General features: G+C 42.0%; 1 protein-coding gene across 1 annotated transcript in view; it reads right to left on the bottom strand.

Moving 5' to 3' along the window:
• The window catches only part of LOC142470750 (uncharacterized), a 347,019-nt gene that overhangs the window by 57,182 nt on the left and 269,572 nt on the right, over window positions 1-20,265 (bottom strand). The gene's annotated exons all lie outside the window — the stretch shown is intronic.

Raw genomic sequence — 20,265 nt, forward strand, 5'->3', positions numbered from 1 at the left:
TAGAGTTATTCCCATCCCAGTTTGGAGGTGGTTGGTGGGCATTGGGGTCAGCATCTATATTTGTACCAAGGGTCTCTATTCTTTAAAAAATAATCGTCTTTTCTCATTAAAAGTGTGGCTTTATAATAAAGTACCTTTATTTTCTGGTGGAGGAGAGATTTTAGCTTTAAGCTTTGCCCATGCTAGTCAATGTACTGTAGATGTGTTGAAGGAAGTTATACTTTTGATTATTCATGAAAAATAATTGATTGGTAGCACACCTCAGTTCAGAAATGTATGGTGCATGTGAGAGGGCGTTTGGGTAGATATGAGGGCAATGCTTAGAAAGAGGGAATATACAGTTAGGGATTTAAAGGCAATTTTTTTGCATAAATCTGTTCAACTTCATACTACTGGTTCAAAAGGTTGCAAAATGCACATCTGTCATTTGACACAGAGAGCATAGTTTTACACCATCTTATTCCTGATGGATTTCATTGATGCAAAGAATCAGAAAAAAAGGCATGAGGGAGACAGGGCAATAGATACAGTATAGAGACAGGTAGGTTCAAGCTTGCTATTTTTGAGTAAAGGTATAACTTACATTCTTGAAGGAAGTGAGAAAGGTAGAAGAGATGATGGAGAGATGATGGAGAAGTAAACATCCTTGAGTGTATGGAGTAGAGTGGAAGTAAGAAGTTTAAGGAGATGGGAGGGAATGGGGTCAGGAGGGCATGTGCTAGAGGGAGAGGAGGAGAGCAACAGCGACACTTCCTCCTGTGTGCCAGAGTCAAGGAAGGCAGGAGGAGAGTTAGGAAAAGTAGGTGTAGAATATGAGGAGGATACAGAGGAGATGCCTTGATGATTGAAAGGAAGAAAAACAGCTAACAGAATAGGTTACATTTGTAGTGACTTAAGTTAGCGAGAGTATGAGATTTCCTCCAGAGGCGTGCAAGAGCGAAAACTGCATCTGTCGCAGTTTAGCCAAATGCTGGAGTTAGAAGGGCAAGTATGGCAGAGAAGATGTGATGTGAGCATGTAGATGAAGGGATGAGAATAGTGCAAAGTTGTTCATGAAAAGGTTGTCAGAGTCTGTAGAGGAACAAAGAGAAGCGAATGTGGAGCACAAAAGGGCAGATAAGAGCCAATAGATTAATGGAACGCATGTCTGGAGAAATGAGGGTTGGCTGGATGTGAAGGAAAGGAGATTTGAGAAGAAGTAAATGAGATGAGACAGTGATCAGAGAGAGAAAAGTGAGAAATAGAGAAATCAGAACAAGAGAGAGCATTTTTTTGGGAACAGTGGCAATCTTTGTGGGTGCTGACTGCAGCTTATTGGGGTAGGCTGAAAGAGAGAGGGGTCATCAGTTAAGTCACCAAGCAGAAAAGAATGGTAGTTGGAGGAGAGAAAGATATAAAGACAGCCAGGAATCAAAGTCAGGGGAAGAGTAGTGTTAGTGGGTCATATATGACAACCACCTGGAGTGGCAGAGGAGAGAGAAGTTGGATGGTGCAAGCCTTAAATTAAGGGAACAGAGAGTGGGATGTATAGGATGGGTCCAGTATCGGTAGATGGAAGAGATCAGGCCCTATGGATCCACCCCTGCCATCAAGTCGCGGAGTGTTGGAAACAGAAAGGTCACATAAGAGAGGGCAGTTTCCAGTGCACAGTCAAAATGTGAGAGCAATAGCAAAATGGAGCAGAGATTGAGAGAAAAAGAGGTCATGTACAGATAGAAACTTGTGTAGCCAGGTCACCTGATGGCTACTATTCTGCCCTTGTACTGGCAGTAAGCCCTGGTACAAGCAGGTTGCTGGTAGTTGATATGGGGTTTTCCCCCTCCGAGGTGCAGCACTTGAGCGTCAGTGGGAGGCGGTGACATCAGGCCAGGGCATGACCAATCATGAGACAGACCTGGTGCACTCCTCCTGACTGTACTTAAGGGCAGCGCCGCCCCAAATTTCGGGAGTACCTCTACTTACTTGAGAGGGGCAGGTCACACAGCCAAGAGCCTGATTATTGGGCCTACTCTGGTCCTCTTCCCTCCGGGGGAGAGTGAGTGTGTACCATACATCTGCCCCTGATAGAGGGGCAGGGAAGAGCTGGGACTGCTGCGGGTGCCCTTGGCCTGTAGTGAAGACCCAGGGACCATCCTTCAGTGAGTAGCTGAGAGAGAGACTGCATTGGGCAGAACTCTGCCTTGGTACTGTGCTGTACAGTGAAGAAAATAAATCGTTCCTGTTGTTATGCCTCCTGCCTGGTGTGTGACCTTACTGGGGGGAGAGGTAATCGTTCTACCGTGGGAGATCACCTTCAGTTCCCTGGAGCCTACGGCACATGGAGGTGCTGCACTGCAAAATAATATGTAGTGTATGAACCCCAGAAGCCTAGTCTTGTGTCCCCACTACCATCGGCGGACGACTCAGCCCTCCTGTTACCAGCAGGTATCGTGCATCACATACGTAGTAATGGCCAAATAGCCCACCGGGTGGGGGAAACACCGTTACACGTTAGAGAGGGAGAGGGTATTTCAGGACAAAGGAAGATTAGAGGGATAAGAGGTTAGAGGGGTTTATACCATGAGGATGGCAAGTTGGGTGTAGGAGGCGAGCACGAGAGCATGTAGAAATGAAACAGGGTCCAAGATGGGAAGAGATATCAACAGAAGCAAGGAGGAGAAGCATGGAGAGAAAAAGAATGTGTAAGGAGGATTTGTAGGTGTGTATTTTAGTGCAGGTTGTATTGCAGAGTGGTGTAAAAGGGCTCAGATAGGAAAGGAGTTCATGTGAACTGAGAAGTGGAGAATGAAGGAGAGATGGAGACATATGAATGGAGTTAGAGGAATAGCGATGTTGGTAGAAAGAAAAATGCTGTTTGGACATAGAGCCATAATGTGATAAAACAAATTATTATTAAATCCTGTGAAAAATCTGTCATACAGTATGATGTGATAATATTTCATAGTCATATCACAGAAACCAGGCTCTTAGGTTATCAAAGTATTGTATGATTTCTGTTAAACAAGATCATGATTTGTTTTTCTTTTAATAATGTCAGTTTATATAGTGACAGAAAATAATCATTTCTAGCCACTAGATGGCAATGGTATTTCAGATACTGTACAATAACAAACAACTATATTTATTTGTTTAAATTAGAAAGCCGAGCCAGTGGCAACACCTGCAGACAGAAATGTTTAAAAATGTGACATTTATAAAGTGGATCATTGACCTTATTTTCAAAGATACCTGAGTCACTCAAGTTAGGAACACATTTTTATTTAATAAGTATGGGAGCCTAGGAAATATGTTCGATTGTTTATTACTCACAATGTATTCTGCTCAGACACACAGCAATAATATGAGTGGAGGATTTTAATATGACTTTACATGACTTATTAATCATCCTGATTGCCTGGTTCACCATGCTGCTCAATATAGAATAACCACTTCAACCTTTCAAATTGCATTTCAAGGAGACACCCTCTATTCCAGGATTAGAGCAGATACGTACTCTTGTGCCAGGTCTCCTTCAGATGCCATTGTGTACCTTTCTCTGCAGCTCTGTAACTGTGGCAGTAACATAGTAACATAGAATACAACACAAGGCAACACACTACTTCGTAAAGTTGGTAGCAGACCTTAATTATCAGGTAAAATAAAATGATAAAACATTTTATTTAACATAGTATGGAGGAAACACATTTTGGGTAATAAAATGACTCATGAGTATGTGAGTCGTGAAATCTAACCTTGTGCTTTCTTCATTCTCCAATGTCCTATTTTAGAAACATATCTTGATGGTTTTTTCTTTTAGTCTTGCCTGAACTTGGGGTAGGGGGTACCGAGGAGCTCATCAGTGGTCCCCCAATGTTCGGGGACCCCTCGGTTCAAGATCAGCAAGCCTATTCCTGATACGGGTTCAGCAGGAAATCATGGGTCAGGAATATGACCATCGGGGTCAGGACTCGGCCCGTCGGGCAATAGAAAAACTGTAATGTCATTGGGAGATGATGTAGCGTTTTTCTATTAGTGATCCTTTGGCCATGTTTTTAGCCTGCGCCCATGTTTGTAGTTTTTTTGTAGCGTCTGACCTGGTACAGAAAAACTACAAATAGGACAATGACAGATCACATAAAACACATTTGTAGCAAAAGATCTTCTGCTCATTCTGACATGAGTGATGAGCGAAAGGTCTGCATTTTCTGATGGTCCACACTATATTAACCCTGCTGGAATTTGTTTCATGCTTAACAGAAATAGAGAGGGCATGAAGCACAGGAGAAAGTGATAGTTGGTGCCAGAAATTGGTGAAATGTAAATACAAGTATTTCTCACATTTATAAACAACATCATCCCTTCAATATCAATATCATGCATTGTAGACGAGACAGGGAACTGCACTTCAATTAAAAACCAATTGCAAGAAAACCTTTAAGCATTAAAAAACAGAAAAGAACAGAAAACGGATCAAAGTAACTGCTGCTCCAAAACGGAAAAAATCGGGGAAACTCACTAGCAAAAAAATCATTAAAAACAAATTATTGGGCTACATAAAAAACATGTGCAAACAGTGAAAAACTCTCCTCTCGCGTGTTTCACACACCCCCGTGGCGCTTTTTTAAGGAAGCATTAGAAAACAATAAGAAAATTATATGAAGTGCCTCACAGCAGGAATCTAATAAATTTGAGTTTGTTTTGCATCTGTTGAGCGACTGAACTGTACTGCAGTGGTTACAGGCGGCTTGGTGATAAGGTGGTTGCCAACGGCGGAACAGAAGGTCCCCTGTACTGCTGTATGAAGAAGAACCAGCGGTAGCAGAGCAAAGAAGACGTGGACAGACATCTTTTTCCACATAACTTTTCCAACTGTCACAGGCCTTTTCGATCCTGGCTAGGGTAATCGGGGAGAAGGCTCCCCACTTATGTTCGTCACTCTTTAAATATCAGGACAGGATTGGGTTTGCTTATTGGAAGCATAGCGGTATGGGCTGGTGGGCTTATGATGAGCAGTTCAGGCAAAAAATGGCAGTAAGGATGCAGATGGATCTTTGGTCAGGTCAGAGGGGCTATCGCCTTTTCACGGGGGGGAGGGCGGGTTTGACGTTGGAGCTAGTATATGGTTTCATTTGTGAGGGGTCACATGCCAAATTTTTCAGGAAGGGCGGACATGGGTTTAGCGGAACAGGGCAGCAGGCTGGTCAGGAGGGCCGCTTCTCCGGCAATCGTGGGAGAGGTGGCGCCATGGCTGGGAAGGTTTCCCTGTAGGGAATCAGCCCGGCTGCTGCTGTCTGGTTTACAGAGGGGTCAAGGTTGAATTACTTTGGATATTTTCACCCTCCCCCCTGTATTCTTTATCCCGAATATAGATGGTGGAGTTCTGTGAGCGAGCACTCTGGCAGGAATGGGCATTTATCCAATTACTTAATGTTTAAATAAAAAGTCGCAGCCTTTGTGTTTCCAGACCGGGTCTCTGTTGTTAATTGTTTGTGTTTATGTGGGTAATGAGTAATGTGGGAGGGGAAGGGAACTTTCCCCCAGTCTCCCTGGTCATGTACTCTACTACGTGAATTAACATGTGTTATCCCATTACTATACTTGAGTTATCCCATTACTATACTTTCAGGATATCTGGAGGGAAAACTCTGTGAGATATTTGAAACAACAGAACCATCTTGGGAAAGATGTACAAGATGTTTCAATGTATTCTAAAATGTTTTGCCTTCATGTACAATGCTCTATAGAATGGAGATTTTCCACCCACCATTATCTTATTGTGTCAGGATGATAAGCAACAATTGAGTTGTCTGACAAATGCATCAGCTGTGCTCAGCTTTTCTCTTAGGATAACAGAATTATTTAGCAGGAGGAGAGGACAATAAAGAACATTCCAGATAATCAAATAATCATTATTTAAACCTTTCATATACATTAAACATCTACAAGGCTTTCTCCTCTCTAATTCAGAACTTTGGACAACAAGACCTTTTATGTAGAAGCTCTTTACAATTATTGGCTCTACTTTTTTTTTTGTTTCAACCAGACATTTGGGAAATCAATAAATCTGTGAATGTGCACTATTATCAATTTTAATGATGACTTTACCGAAATCTCAGATGCTTGGCATGATTCATTTATTATAATTGAATTGCTTGTATGCAGGAAGGAAATTAGAATGACATGAGGGTAATTTATTGATTCATGCTGATTAGCAAAGCTCTACACAGGACATTGTGAAAGAATCCCAGAATAGGATGGGTTGAAACTTGAGCCAAAATTAATGGCCTAATGCTTGTCAATAACAGATTGAATTTACCGTATAAACAGCAGACAAATAAGAACTAGTCAATAGGAACAGTAAAAAGGTTTTTTTTCGCCCTGAAATAGCTTTAGTGATCAGTTTTTCAAACCTAGCTCTGTGTTGTTCTGGGTTACAAGCTCAGCTCACTTTTCCTAATCCCAATTTTCTATAGAAACGGTGGTGTTTGAGGCCCAGAATTCTCTAAGGGCTTAGAAAATTAGGTCAAAACTCAGATCATACTTACAACAGATTTTTTTTTAAGACCGACCACGTTTTTGAGACAACTGTGTATTTGTCAGGAGCACATTTAAGCCTTTTGCTGCCTTAAGAGCCTGTAGCAGCAAAGAGGGTTAAGAAGCAATTGAAGCCACTGCCCTAAGTCTTACTTATAAAGGAGGTTTTATAATATCTTAAATTGAGATGAGCTTATATTTTTCAGCACAGATACTATTAACCTCTTCAGTACTAGTGGGGCTTGTAACTGTTTGCTTTGCCAACACAACAGAGACACAAGTTACTATTGTTTCGGATGGTGGAGCGCAAAGAAAAAAGTGAAAAATTAGTGAGGACCCCTCATCATTTCACTGTCTATCAAAGAGAAAGCCTTTATTGAATTTGTTCAAAAATAGAAATATATGCATTGGATACATTTTCTAACTGACATTATTATTTACTTTCTTTTCCCGTTGTCGTATGTTATATGAGCAACTAAGGTTTCTAGTTAGAGTAAACACTTTTATAGTCATAGTATGCACCATTTATACATTGTTGCACTATGTTATACTGTAAATGCATTTGTTTTATTATTATACAGTATAAGAGATACACTGAAGGATGTCTGCAAGGATTTCCCACGTTTTGCTTATAAACGTGGAGAGAATCTAAAGGACATCCTGATTAAGTAGAAGAACAATGTTCAAATATAGTGCTCAAGTGACATGCTCTGTAATTAACAATGATTTCTTGATTGAAGGAAATAGGCTGGGTATAAGGTATATGATTGAGTGAGGTATATATGGGTGCGTATGTAGTCTGTGACCTGAATAAATGTCCTGGTGAGTGTGGGTGATGGAGATATATGAGCCCCACCCCCTCACTGCCAATGTGGACTGGTACTGACACTAATATAAACACACCAATAAAATACCTCTATGTACTGTTTGAAGGTACAACTCACGTGACCTTGCCCATTGTGCCTTCTGGAAAGCGTGCTCCTGCTTGTAGAAATGATTCGGGTAGCCACAGATGTAGAGGTGCAGCGCACAGCGATAAACTGGATCCACGGGACAGCAGCAGTATAATGAAAATAAAAGTTCTTTATTGAGAAGTCATGGTGCAGACAGGTATGGGTGCAGGAAAAAGCCTCTGTCTCTAACGCGTTTCACGCCTTGCTGGCGCTTCGTCGGAGAGTGAAACGCGTTAGAGACAGAGGCTTTTTCCTGCACCCATACCTGTCTGCACCATGACTTCTCAATAAAGAACTTTTATTTTCATTATACTGCTGCTGTCCCGTGGATCCAGTTTATCGCTGTGCGCTGCACCTCTACATCTGTGGCTACCCGAGACATCCTGATTAAGGCTGATAATGAGAAACATTATACTACTCCACATTTCTTGAGTTCACCCAAGGTAGGTTGTTATAAATGTTATGGATGTAGCATTTGCAACAGTCTGAACACTGGGGATAAGTTTTACCATCCCAGAAGTGGCAAATTGTTCAATATCAAGGAGCGTATCACCTGCACAACTACGAACATAATCTACATGATTAAATGTCCTTGTGAACTGTGTTATATCGGTAAGAGCAGTCGTATGCTGAAAACTAGATTTATTGAACATACAGTAAGAGTAAAATCAGTAATCGTGCAGAGGATACCGGTCTTATTAGACATTGCTCTGAATTTAGTCACCCAATATCATCATTAAAACTAATGGGCATTGAACATATTAAAAAAGCTAGGGCAGGTCTAGAAAAGGATGTTTTATTATTACAGCGTGAATCCTTTTGGATTCACACATTAGATACTGTATTTCCTAATGGACTGAACGACTTCTTGTCATTAAGTTGCTTCATTGAGGAAAGATAAAATCAATTCCTCCATAGGTTGCTGCCACTGCTTGCTGTATTAGCTAAAAGGATATAAACTGTCAGGTCAGTATACCTCTGGGGCTATGTATTTCTAAAAATTGACAAAGACCAACCTTTTTTAATCATTTTCATTATCACTCACTTTTCACAGTAAGATTATATATTAGCAGCTAGTTCATATAGTGGTGTGCTGATTTATCCCCCTTTTTTCTTTTCTGTACACATCGTGGACTTCTGATGATGAAGATATCCCCCCCCATTGATTGATAGAAGAAGATGATGCACTGATGGACCACTACAGATGAAAACCGAAGATCAGCTTATCCCCCTTAAACTTGCAGGACCGCAGGTTGAATGACTAACGCATGCGCAATGACTGAAATGCAGTCTGCGCTTTATGCGTTCCAAATTGAGAAGGGATGAAGAATATCGAACGGACCTTCACCGCGCATGCGCGGACTTTAAACGCACGATATGAAACAACGTGCTGGAGCAGTACAGGACCCGGATGCGTTCCAACTGCTGAGGACCCGGATTGATGACGTCAGCAAGATGGATGCCGAACAACACGGAAGTGGGGAGGATTTGAACACCACGTTGCACAGAGGAACACTAACATCTGTTGGGGATCACCTACTCAAGGATACAGACTGGACATTGGTTAACGGGACTGATTCAGCACATGGATACCATCACCACTGATTGAACATGTTGCATTGTGGGGATTTGGGGCACTATTTATATGTTGTTAGAAGGGATTGTGTTTATGCCATTGTCACTTGATAAAGACCATCATGGTCGAAACGTTGTGTTGGCTCAATAAATGAGTTTGGATATGCTAAATCCGTTGTGCCCTCTGTTCCTTTGTTCATCTATTCAGGATTGATTGCAGGCTTTCGTTCAAACATTGGAGCACCGGTAACTGTATTAATTTTTTCTATTTGAGGTGTGCAGCATTTCTCTCAATTGTTTTTTTTACGTAGCACATAATGTCTTGCCTTTTTTTATTTTGAGTTGGATGCAACACTACTACACAGACGGGAAATAAAACACCTGAGTTTGGATCCATTCAAACATTTACAACGAGGGTCAAGATTTCACTTTATGTGAGTTTATAGACTCTCATTAAAATATTTTTTTTTTACCAATAGAACTTTGATCCAATTCCTCACAACTTTCTCACTTTTTTTTCTTTGCGCTCCACCATTCCAAACAATAGCAATTTTATAAAAGATTGAACACACGGGTTCTTTTGCAGGTTGGAACTGCATCTTTTATTCACTATTCCCTTTCACGTGCTCTTTTTATTTTAATTTTATTGTCACTACAACTTGTCACTAGGAGCGCTTTTTGGCCATGTTAGAGACACAAACTATTCAAGTCATAGTAAGACTAACAGGGGCAAGCCTGTTACCAACAGATAGAGCTGTTGGGTGTCAGCAAGGTAGTAGTTAATACCTGTCTGGAAGAAGGGCTACTAATGAGCCCACCTGAGTGTAACAATTGTTTAAAAGGCAGGAAAGGGAAGTGTTTGGCTCTCTCCCCTGGTCTGCATACAGACCACATGTACATGTACATGTCCTTGCTACCAGGGATACCAGGGTGTGCAGACCGCATGTACTGTGCGTGTCCTTGATACAGAGAGACACTAGGACATTCCGTCTGTATCTGCGAGTCCTTGATACATAGGGACATAGGTAACTGCACAGACATCTACAGATGCATATATACCTTAATCCACTGTTGTAAAAGGTTATTTTTATTGCTGCATATGTTTTGCTAGGAAAAGCCTCTAATTTGGTTGCTAAAGCCTTGGGTGTGAGAAGTGGGATGAGAGGTGGCCCTTGAATTTCAAAGGGGCCCGGAGACCATCAAGGAAATGTTTAATGCTTTTGTTTGCAACAGTTTATGCAACAGCTTGAGCAACAGGTTTAAAAAATGGAAAAACCATGTGCAGAGGTGACCAGAAATAAAGGGCTGCAGAGCCAGGCAGAAGAAAGCTACACTGCTGGATAAAGCAACAAATGCCACAGTCTGACTAGGAGGACTTCTACAGACTGTGACCCACACAAGGTACTGATTCGGTGACCAAATTCTACCCCGTTACATATGTGAGGGAAAAAAATACATGGGTTTTTAAACCGCTCAAAAAATAAATGAAATGTTTACAGAGATGCCTGTGAGAGCTGAAAACTCTGCAAGTGAAGTCTGTGCCACCTGTTGTATGACTACCAGCGGTGTTCTAGTATATACAGTGAATATTGATGCAATAGTGCCTCCCAAGGTCAGTCTGAAGAATACACCTGAAAGTGTCAGAATGGAGGGAAAAATGTGTTTTGTCTGTAATGAAACATACAGGACACCTACAAGCTCAAAATAACCACAACATATAAATAAGCGTATAAGTGTCACAGAGGAGTGCTACTGAGCATGGCAATATATATTTAAAACCAGAGACAGAACATGAAACACAGACAGAGATCAGTGCACATCCAGTGAAACTTATACACGGTACAGTGCCTAAAAATATATGTATAGATATCTATTAAATAAAATGGTCTTTTAGTTTAACATTTTGGCCAAAGTGTTGTAAGCCCTTGAGCTACTACACGGCAGACCACATCTCAAGGGTACCTAACACTAATATAAATTCTTAATAACCTGTGCATTACCAGGAAGAATGATTTATAATAAATCTGTCAAAATTAGTTGCATAGTTCTAGGTCTGATTGAAGCTCTTATTAACCTGTACATTACCAGGAAAAGAACTCTGTATTAGATTTGTCACAATCAAACTGCAAGCAAGAGAGTTCCCCTGAGAGTGGGAGATGCAATGGAGTGAGCTTTTAACCATTTAAATGTGGGAGGGAGTGAGCTTCAACTAGGAAGGAGGAGCCACCCTCCAATCAGCTAAGACAAGCTAAACAAGAATTGTAAAACATACAGGACACCTACAAGCTCATATTGAACCCCCAAAATAACCACAACATATATATAAGCATATAAGTGTCACAGACAGGGCCACCAACAGCAGGGGACAGAGGGCACTGGTGTCCCGGGCCCGTTGAGTCAGGGGGGCCCGGTCGCCTGCGGCCACCGCCGGGACCCCGTGTATCAGAAAAAAAAAGTGTCTTAAAAAAAAGCATGTGTCAAAAAAATAAATAATAAAAAAAAAAATATGAGGAGAGGGGATCCAATCAGGGCCCTCCTCCTGGGCGGGGAGTGGGACGGACTACAAGTTAATATAAGCAACTGCACAGGCGGGAGAAGCAAGTTTGAATGTTCCAGGCTGTGCAGCTGCTTATTCACATAGAACACAAACGTTAAGTACATCAATACTGTAATTGTTATCTGTCCTGTGATTGTGCCTGTCTGAGTCTGTTTCACCGTGTATATGTGTGTACTCCTGTATACTCTCTAGTCTGTTTTTTTGTCTGACTGTCCATCCTGTCCTACCTCCCCCCCCCCCCAACCGGCATCCTCCACCTTCCACTTCCCCCAGGCCCGCATTCCTACCGGCCCGGCATCCAGAGATCGGCAGACAAGATTGCTCCACGCCCGCCTTCAGTCAGTGTCTCTGACTGTCTCCACTCCTACACGCAGCGCTACAGTTTTGGACCTACCACACAGACGGCCCTCCCCAGCCCCCACCATCCCTCCCCCCTGTACTGGAATCTACCACACCACACCCCTGTACCGGAATCCACCATCCCCCCCTGTACAGGAATCCACCATCCCTCCCTGTACTGGAATCCACCCCCCCCTGTACTGAAATCCACCCCCCTTCCTACCGGCATCCACCATCAGCCCCCTACCGGCATCCACCCCCCCCAACCAGCATGCCTTCCCCCCTTCCCCTGTCATTCTCCACCTTCCACCTCCCTCCCAGGCCCCCACACCTACCGGCCCGGCATCCAGAGACCGGCAGACCAGACTCCTCCTCTCGCCCTCAGTCAGTGTCTCTGACTCTCTCCACTCCTACGCGCAGCGCTACAAAGTTTTTGGCAAGCGCGCACGCAGCCCTCCCCAGCCGGCTCCTCATTCCCCCCCCTACCGGCATCCACCTTCCCCCCCACCCCCCTACCAGCATCCACCTCCCCCCCTACCGGCATCAACCTTCCCCCCCCCTACCAGCATCAACCTCCCCCCTCTACACCGGCATCAACCTTCCCCCCCACCCCCCAACCAGCATCCACCTCCCCCCCAACCGGCATCAACCTTCCCCCCCAACCGTCATCCACCTGCCCCCCCCCCCACACATACCTACCGGCATCCGCTGATCATCCACATGGTAAGTCTTTTTTTAATATGTATTGGGGGGGGGGTCTTTTTTTTATTTGTACTAAGGGGCTTGGGGGTATTGTTATATGTATTGGGGGGCTTGGGGGAATTTGTAAATGTATTGGGGAGGGTTGTTTATTTTTATATGATGTGTGTGTGTATACATATATACTAATTGGACTGTGTTTGTAGTGTGATATTCACGTTGTTTTCTTGGATCTGCATCATCACAATAGGTTTGACAGGCTAACTAGGCTAATTAATATAGTCATCCTGATTTGGTACTGCACTTTATTGCCAGGGTATTTATTTCCTCCAGATTTAGCATCAGCAGCCTTATTTCATTAGAGACTGGTGATTTTTTAGACATTAGTGCATCCTCACCATGGGATAGCACTTTGTTCTGCAGGAATTTCACAATGTATACCGTGGCATTTTAGCCAATATGATTGGATGCAGTGATCCTTTCAGCTACCTTCCGTATTTAATTTTGTATTTTGACTGCTTGGTATGTCATTAGTGGGTGGCCCTGGATTTTTGTACCACACCCCTCTATACAAAAACTATTTTATCATTGATTAAAATGATTTTAATATACTCTATTATTACATATTGATCTATCCGAGTGCATTCAAGGAGGAATCTTTTGTTTGTTTGTTTTCATCATCCCTTGTCCCCTTTTGCACCTGTATATGATACTCACTATCAATTCATTACCTTTTCTGCTTTAGCTGATGCGGGAGCCTTCCTAACTCCTCCTTTCCCCCCCTCTCCTCTCCCTCCCCTGGTTTTCAGTAATGTACAGGTTAATAAGAGCTTCAATCAGACTTAGAACTATGCAACTAATTTTGACAGATTTATTATAAATCATTCTTCCTGGTAATGCACAGGTTATTAAGAATTTATATTAGTGTTAGGTACCCTTGAGATGTGGTCTGCTGTGTAGTGGCTCAAGGGCTACAACACTTTGGCCAAAATGTTAAACTAAAAGACCATTTTATTTAATAGATATCTATACATATATATTTAGGCACTGTACCGTGTATAAGTTTCACTGGATGTACTGAGCTCTGTCTGTGTTTCATGTTCTGTCTCTGGTTTTAAATTGTCTGTAATGAACCCAGCCATATGAAAGCGTCCATTTAGGCCTCTGGATGATGATTAGGATGTCTCTTATATGTTCCCATAAACTAAACGCACCAGTGAACCACCCCTAGGATGTTGGACGTGCCTGGACCCTGGGCACACAAAAGCATTGTGCCCATATGTCTAGGAATATGAACATCAGCAGCAAGGGCAGGCCCAGGAGAACGCCAAATATTGCTGCCTGCTACTGCAACTGCAAGAGAAGAATAGTGGGTGCAGTGAAACTGCGGAAATTTTAAGTAAAGCAGGAGACCTCAGTAGTCTTCCAAAGTAAAGAGGAAGAGAAAGAAAAAGAAAAGTGGTTCTCAGCTTACCATGGAAGTTGCAGACATGTCCGCAGATGACCCTGTGACATCAGAAGGGGGCCGAGATATCCTGCAGCCTATAGTGAATGGAAGATTCATTCCAGAATGGCAGAATCTCCAGAGGGCCAGAGGCATAAGTCATGTACTCCAAAGTGTGTCCAGTTCTGACAGTGAGAAACCCTCAACAAACAATACCAGGGAAGCAGAGCTGGAACAAATAAGTGACGATCCCTTGACCAGGCCTGAAGATGCACTTCAAACTGCCAGGCATGATAGTGATCTCTTCTTTGAACAATTGGGAAAGGACAAAGCCGAGCAACAGCGTGGACTTCTCACACTCGCCTTTGACTGTGGGACTGTGATGAATACGGTGCGTCGCTTGTGTAGTGACTTCGAAGACCTGTCGACTATGCTGAAAATGGAGAACGCTATTATTACTGACATGGTCAAGAAACAGAGCCACTCTGATGAAGTTATTGCTGATGGGAAGCATTGGTATGAGAGGCTCAGAAGAAGGCCCTCAATCTCAGTATAGAGCTGAAACTCTCTCAGAAGGAGTCTCACAGTCTCAGCACCGAGCTGGGAATCTCTAAAAAGAAGTTTTGCAGTCTCAGTGCAGGGCTGGAAATCTCTCACATAGGTTCATAATCTCAGCATAGAGCTGGATGTCTCTCGCCTGGAGGTCAGCGGTCTCAGCAGAGAATTGTAAATCTCTCAAAAGGAATTTCACATTCTCGTGCAGAACTGGGAGTCTCCCAAAAGGAGATTCACAGTCTCAGTATAGAGCTGAAAGTCTCTCAGAAGGTGCTTCATGCTCTCAACACAGGGCTCAAAGCCTCACACCAGGAAATCTGAAGTCTCAGCACCGAGGCGTCTAAATTGAAGGATGATGTCAGAAAGATCCTGAATATTATAGAGACTGTAAAAAGAACATAATGTTGACAGGGGAGGTTTCATATCTGAATGATCAAGTCCGTAAAGGAAAGGAGAAGACTCATGAAGAAATTAACGTGAATAAACAAATCCAACAAGAAAAAGTTGAAGTTCAGTTGGCACTGGAAAAAGCAAAGGGCGCTCTTCAGCAGGAAAAGTACAAATCCCTATGACTTCAATTAGAACTCTCTCAAATCAGATCAGACTCTGAAAGAAAGAAGAGAAGCATTTTAACCCTTCATAAATACTGCAGAGCTCTCATCCAAGAAAGATTGGAGAGAGAGTTATCTGCGCATACGCTACGCAGCGGTCCTCATACACGTGGCCTACTGAGGAACAAAAGCTTGTCAGCTTTTGCCAAAATAAAGCAGCCTGCCTTCTCCAGTCAATATGGAGAATGCAACAACAAAGAAAGTATTAACATTTGAAGCAAAGTGTAATTCTGGGCAAGGCAAATGTTAGGAAGAATCTGCAGCAAATATGCCACAGGAAAATGAAGGAAGCTACTTGTGTGATTCAGTCAAAATATAGATCTAACATAATAATCAAGCTAGCTGTGCATTGTTGTTAGTGCATCCGCAATACCTCAAATACCAATATATATTATATACTAATTATGAATATAGAGTAGTCGTTCTGTGCCATTATGCAATATATGGTTATTATTATTATTTAAGATTATTTAAGATGGCGACTTTATTAGAAATATATGAATATTTCCTTTCGAACTATGATTTTTACAAATTTACAAATGTAGCAGGCCAGTAGTCACCTGTCAACTATAATGCAGACTACAGGCTCATCTCCACCCGTTTGGCAAAGTTTATAATGAGGGTAAATATAATGTACAGTACTACAGTATACTGTATTACATTATACAGTACAGTATTAAGTTTAAAGCTGCAGGTCAAGCTGCCGTTTAAAAAAATAATAATAATATTCTTTAAAAAAAAATAATAATACAGTATGTGCAGCAATACAATAAGCACACAGACAAGTGATTAGCTACAGTAAGCTGCAGATCGGTCCATTCTTCTGTAATCAATCGTTTTGCTCAGGGTTATTTAATTCAATTCTTGCACAGCATTATTGAAGATGAAGTCCTGCAATATGATTGCCTGAGCAGTTACTACAAATACAATTGGTGGACTGCTAGGGAGAGGGTGGAGCTTAAGAGCCAGAGCCTATCAGAAGTTTGCTCTCATAGCAGAACTGATTTATTTAAAAAAACACACATGTAGGATACTGCTTGAATTACTGCTTTAATTCCCAATGACACTACAGTAGCGTACAGTATGCTTGCCATACAGTATCAATGCTTGTACTCATGCACACTACAGCGCGACATGACGCATGCATGCGCAATACCGGAAATGATAGCATCATGTTTTTCCCCCAGAAAATAAACTTTGACATCAAACGGCAAAAGATAAGGAGGAAGCTCTATGGAACTCTAATATCGCTTTTTAAAAACATTGCTTGCGATTTTTAATCTGATTTAAAAATCCAACGAGGATAAAAAATTTAAGTGACAATGTAATTTTTATTGAGAAGGAAAGAATAGTTGTGAGCTTTATACAAAACCTTATACAGTATGATGCTATATTTTCATATTCAATACATTTTTACATTGTTATCATCACTACTGTTTTATTTTATCAATGACGTTGCATTTTGCAGTATAATTACAGTAGACGCATGTGTTATTAATTCTGCTAAAAAATTTGGCCAAAATGACTTCACTACCAGTGTGAATGTCATGTCTGAAGAAAAGAAAAAAAGGCAGAACCGTTTCTTAATAAATGAGTCATTTGAAGAAAACATTGTGTGATGCATGTTTTTAGGCTTGGTCTGCTTTGCATACGGTTTATGGAAATATCTCAGACACACACCCATGGTATTTATGTACTGTTGAGAGAACTTTGATTGTAAAACTGTTCAAATAATTTCTTTGAACTATAGTATACAGTATAATCCTGCACACAAGGTTTGGCAAAGTGAGTCGCACCTCCCCCCCTCACAAAGAAAAATGCATTCAACTGCTTATCGACACCTACCCCAGGTGATTCATTATTTTTCTCTGACCAGTTTAACACGCATGTGCATGTGTGATAAGTCCTTCATGAGGATTTGGCCAAAATGACTTCACTACCAGTGTGAATGTCAAGTCTGAAGAAAAGAAAAAAAAAAGGCAGAACCGTTTCTTTTTTTCTTCTTTTCTTCTAGACAAGGGCTTAATAAATTAGTCATTTGAAAAAAACATTGTGTGATGCATGTTTTTAATATTTTATCAATGTATACGTTCTTAAAATCACTTACTTTCTATTTCTATATGAGGTGGTATACGCTAATTTTTTTTGGGGGGGGGGAGGTTACAGTATACCTGTACTATTGAAAACCTTCACCTTTTTGCTGCTAGGCTTGGTCAGCTTTGCATACGGTTCATTTAACCATACCATTTAACCATATCAGTATAACCATACTATATACTGTAAACTGTATATAACTATAATAGGTAAGACAGTACACACATCTAATACATGTCTAATACAAATGTATAATATATATAGAAAGTGGATAGTACAGTACGCGCAGACCTCACTACAGTACAGTAGAGTACCTTACTACATTCCCGTGGTGCTCCCTTTACGCTGTAAAAGAACGGGCAACCATCTGGCAATATGATTGATATAGTTGTTGCATTTGTCTACTGTGAGTATGTCGCTCCAGAATCTAATTATTCCTCGTGTTAATTCCTCCTTTTTGGACGGTTTAACAACCTTTCTTACAGTATATAATCCTTCAGCTCATGCCACACCAGTTCGATGGGGTTCAAATCTTGTGATCTGGAATGGGAGGGGGGAAAATAATGGCGAATTAGTTGAACAGATAAAAATAGTTTAAAACAATGAGAAAAAGTTCATGTACACTGGAGCACTTACTCTGGTGGCGTCTTAACTCAGTTGATACCGCTCGCAAGAATAGAGGCACTAGAGGCGGTATGTTTAGGGTCATTGTCATGGAAGAAACGGTGTCCAGATGGTTGTAAGGAATCCACACCTCAGTTTGCCGGTTACCTTGCCTTACAGACCTGTGCAGCCCTGGAACACTGCTCCTGATATTTACTGCAGCTCCACCCTGGGTTCACTCATTAATGCAATGCTGTCACACGCACCTTCTGCTATTGGTTCACTGACCTTTAAAGACACCTTTCCCACAATGCTCCCCTGCCAAGCATAGTCCTTCCTGGATGTCACCAAGTGTTCTGCCACAATCCCCTGGCTTGTTATCTCGTTACTAACTCTGTTTTGTCCTAGTTCTTGTTCCTGTGCTGAAGCATTGTATCCCCTGCGTAACTTCAGCTTCCTGTTTTCCTGAGGTCAGCTACTACTCTCTCGTAGAGGTCTGCTTTCCTGAGGCCTGCTGCTAGTTTCACGCAGAGGCCTGTTCCTGTCTCCTGTGCTGAAGCGGAGGTCCCTCCAGTGTTTTCTTCAGTTTTCTGGTTCCTGGGGCTTGCTGCTCATTCTCCATTGCAGAGGCCATGTCCTGGTTCCTGTGCTGAAGCGGAGGATTCTCCAGCCCGCTCAGGACTCTTGCGCTGAAGCACTGGTTTTCCAGTGCTGCCAGGTGGTGTGCCCACCCCAGTCTGCATATCCTTTCCTGAGACAAGTACCATGGGCCATGGTCGCCACACGCGCAAAGGCCACTCCCGCGCTCGCGCTCCTAAGCTGAAGCGGGGAACTCCTGACTACCTATTGCCGAACTCCTGCTTGAACAATGTTTACCCTGATGTCTCCGATCCTGACCCTGGCTTGTCCACTGATGATGCTGCTTTCTCCAGTCCCGACCCTGCTATGTACGACTACAAACTGCGCAATCCGGATCAGCCTGCGCGGTCTAAGGTCGGTGCTTTTACAACCCCACCTCAGCCACGCGGTCCGACCCAGGTTTGTGGCGAGCACAACCGTGACAATGGGAAATCGTGCCTAATGTATTCAACAATCTGGGGGACTATTCCATCTTGGAAAAATACTTTATCCATGATTCCTGGAACAGTAGAAGAAAAATGCAACATTAGGGTACAAAATACACTACAGTTGTACAGTGCATAAGGCTACAGCTTGTGACTTTGTGCATTATTTTACCCTCAAAGATGATTATGCATCCTGGTCCACGTCTAGAGGTCGCACCACACACATGCATCTTCAGTGGGTGCTTGGGCCGTGGCTTCAGAGATAGGTGTCCCTTTTTGTGGAATGCAAATGTGGCAAATCTCTCAAGGACTACAGTTGTCTCTTCAGAAAAGATGATATCCTGAAAAGACTTGCCACTTTCGATCCATGCCTGTGCTTGCTCCCCTCTCTTCACCTTGTTGGCATCCCTTATCATTGGATACGCTCTGTAATGAGAAGGAAGAATTTTACAGGTACTGTAAAACCACACCTTTACCTACTGTACAGTACAGTAGTGTACTGTAACTACTGTACGGCACAGCACTCTGCATACAGTACAGTACTATTGCAATATACTGAACTTCATTACTATGCTGTACTATAAAGTATTCATGGGGGTTATTACTACTATGTACTGTACTTTATTTAGTACTATATGCAATATACAGTACAGTACTGTACTTTGTTACAGTAAGACACTTACTTTACACGTCCATATTTCCAACCCAATTGCATTCTCATCTGCCTGATGCTGGTCTCAAATGCTGAGATATTATGAGTGTTCTCTAGAGCAGTCTTGACTTTTGCTGCACATTGCTCATCATTTACCTCGCTGATTTCGTCCTACAGTGTAAAGGAATAGAGAACAATTTGTTAGAGTAGGCCCAAAATTAAGTCATCTCAAATACATGACATACTGTACAGTACTGTATACAGTATTCTACAATAATTGTAAGGAAAAAAGTAAACACACAAATGCATTTTGATAGGCAAGACTTTTTTTTAGAGTAATACAGTACAATACTGTACAATATTTTATAAGCATCTAGAGCCCAAAAATACATTTTATATTTTCTTCTAAAAGAAGTACAGTAATTTTTTAGCTCTAACATAATTGCAAAGAAAACAAGTAAACACACAAATGCATTTTTATACTGTAGGCAAGAAGCTTATACAAGTAATACAGTAATTACATACAGTAATGAAAACAAAAATACATACTCTGTTGTGACTGTGGGACTTCACTTTACACCTTTTGCGTTACTATGGGCATGATAA

Source organism: Ascaphus truei, chromosome 1 (genome assembly GCF_040206685.1).
Source record: "Ascaphus truei isolate aAscTru1 chromosome 1, aAscTru1.hap1, whole genome shotgun sequence".
Classification (NCBI taxonomy): Eukaryota; Metazoa; Chordata; class Amphibia; order Anura; family Ascaphidae; genus Ascaphus; species Ascaphus truei.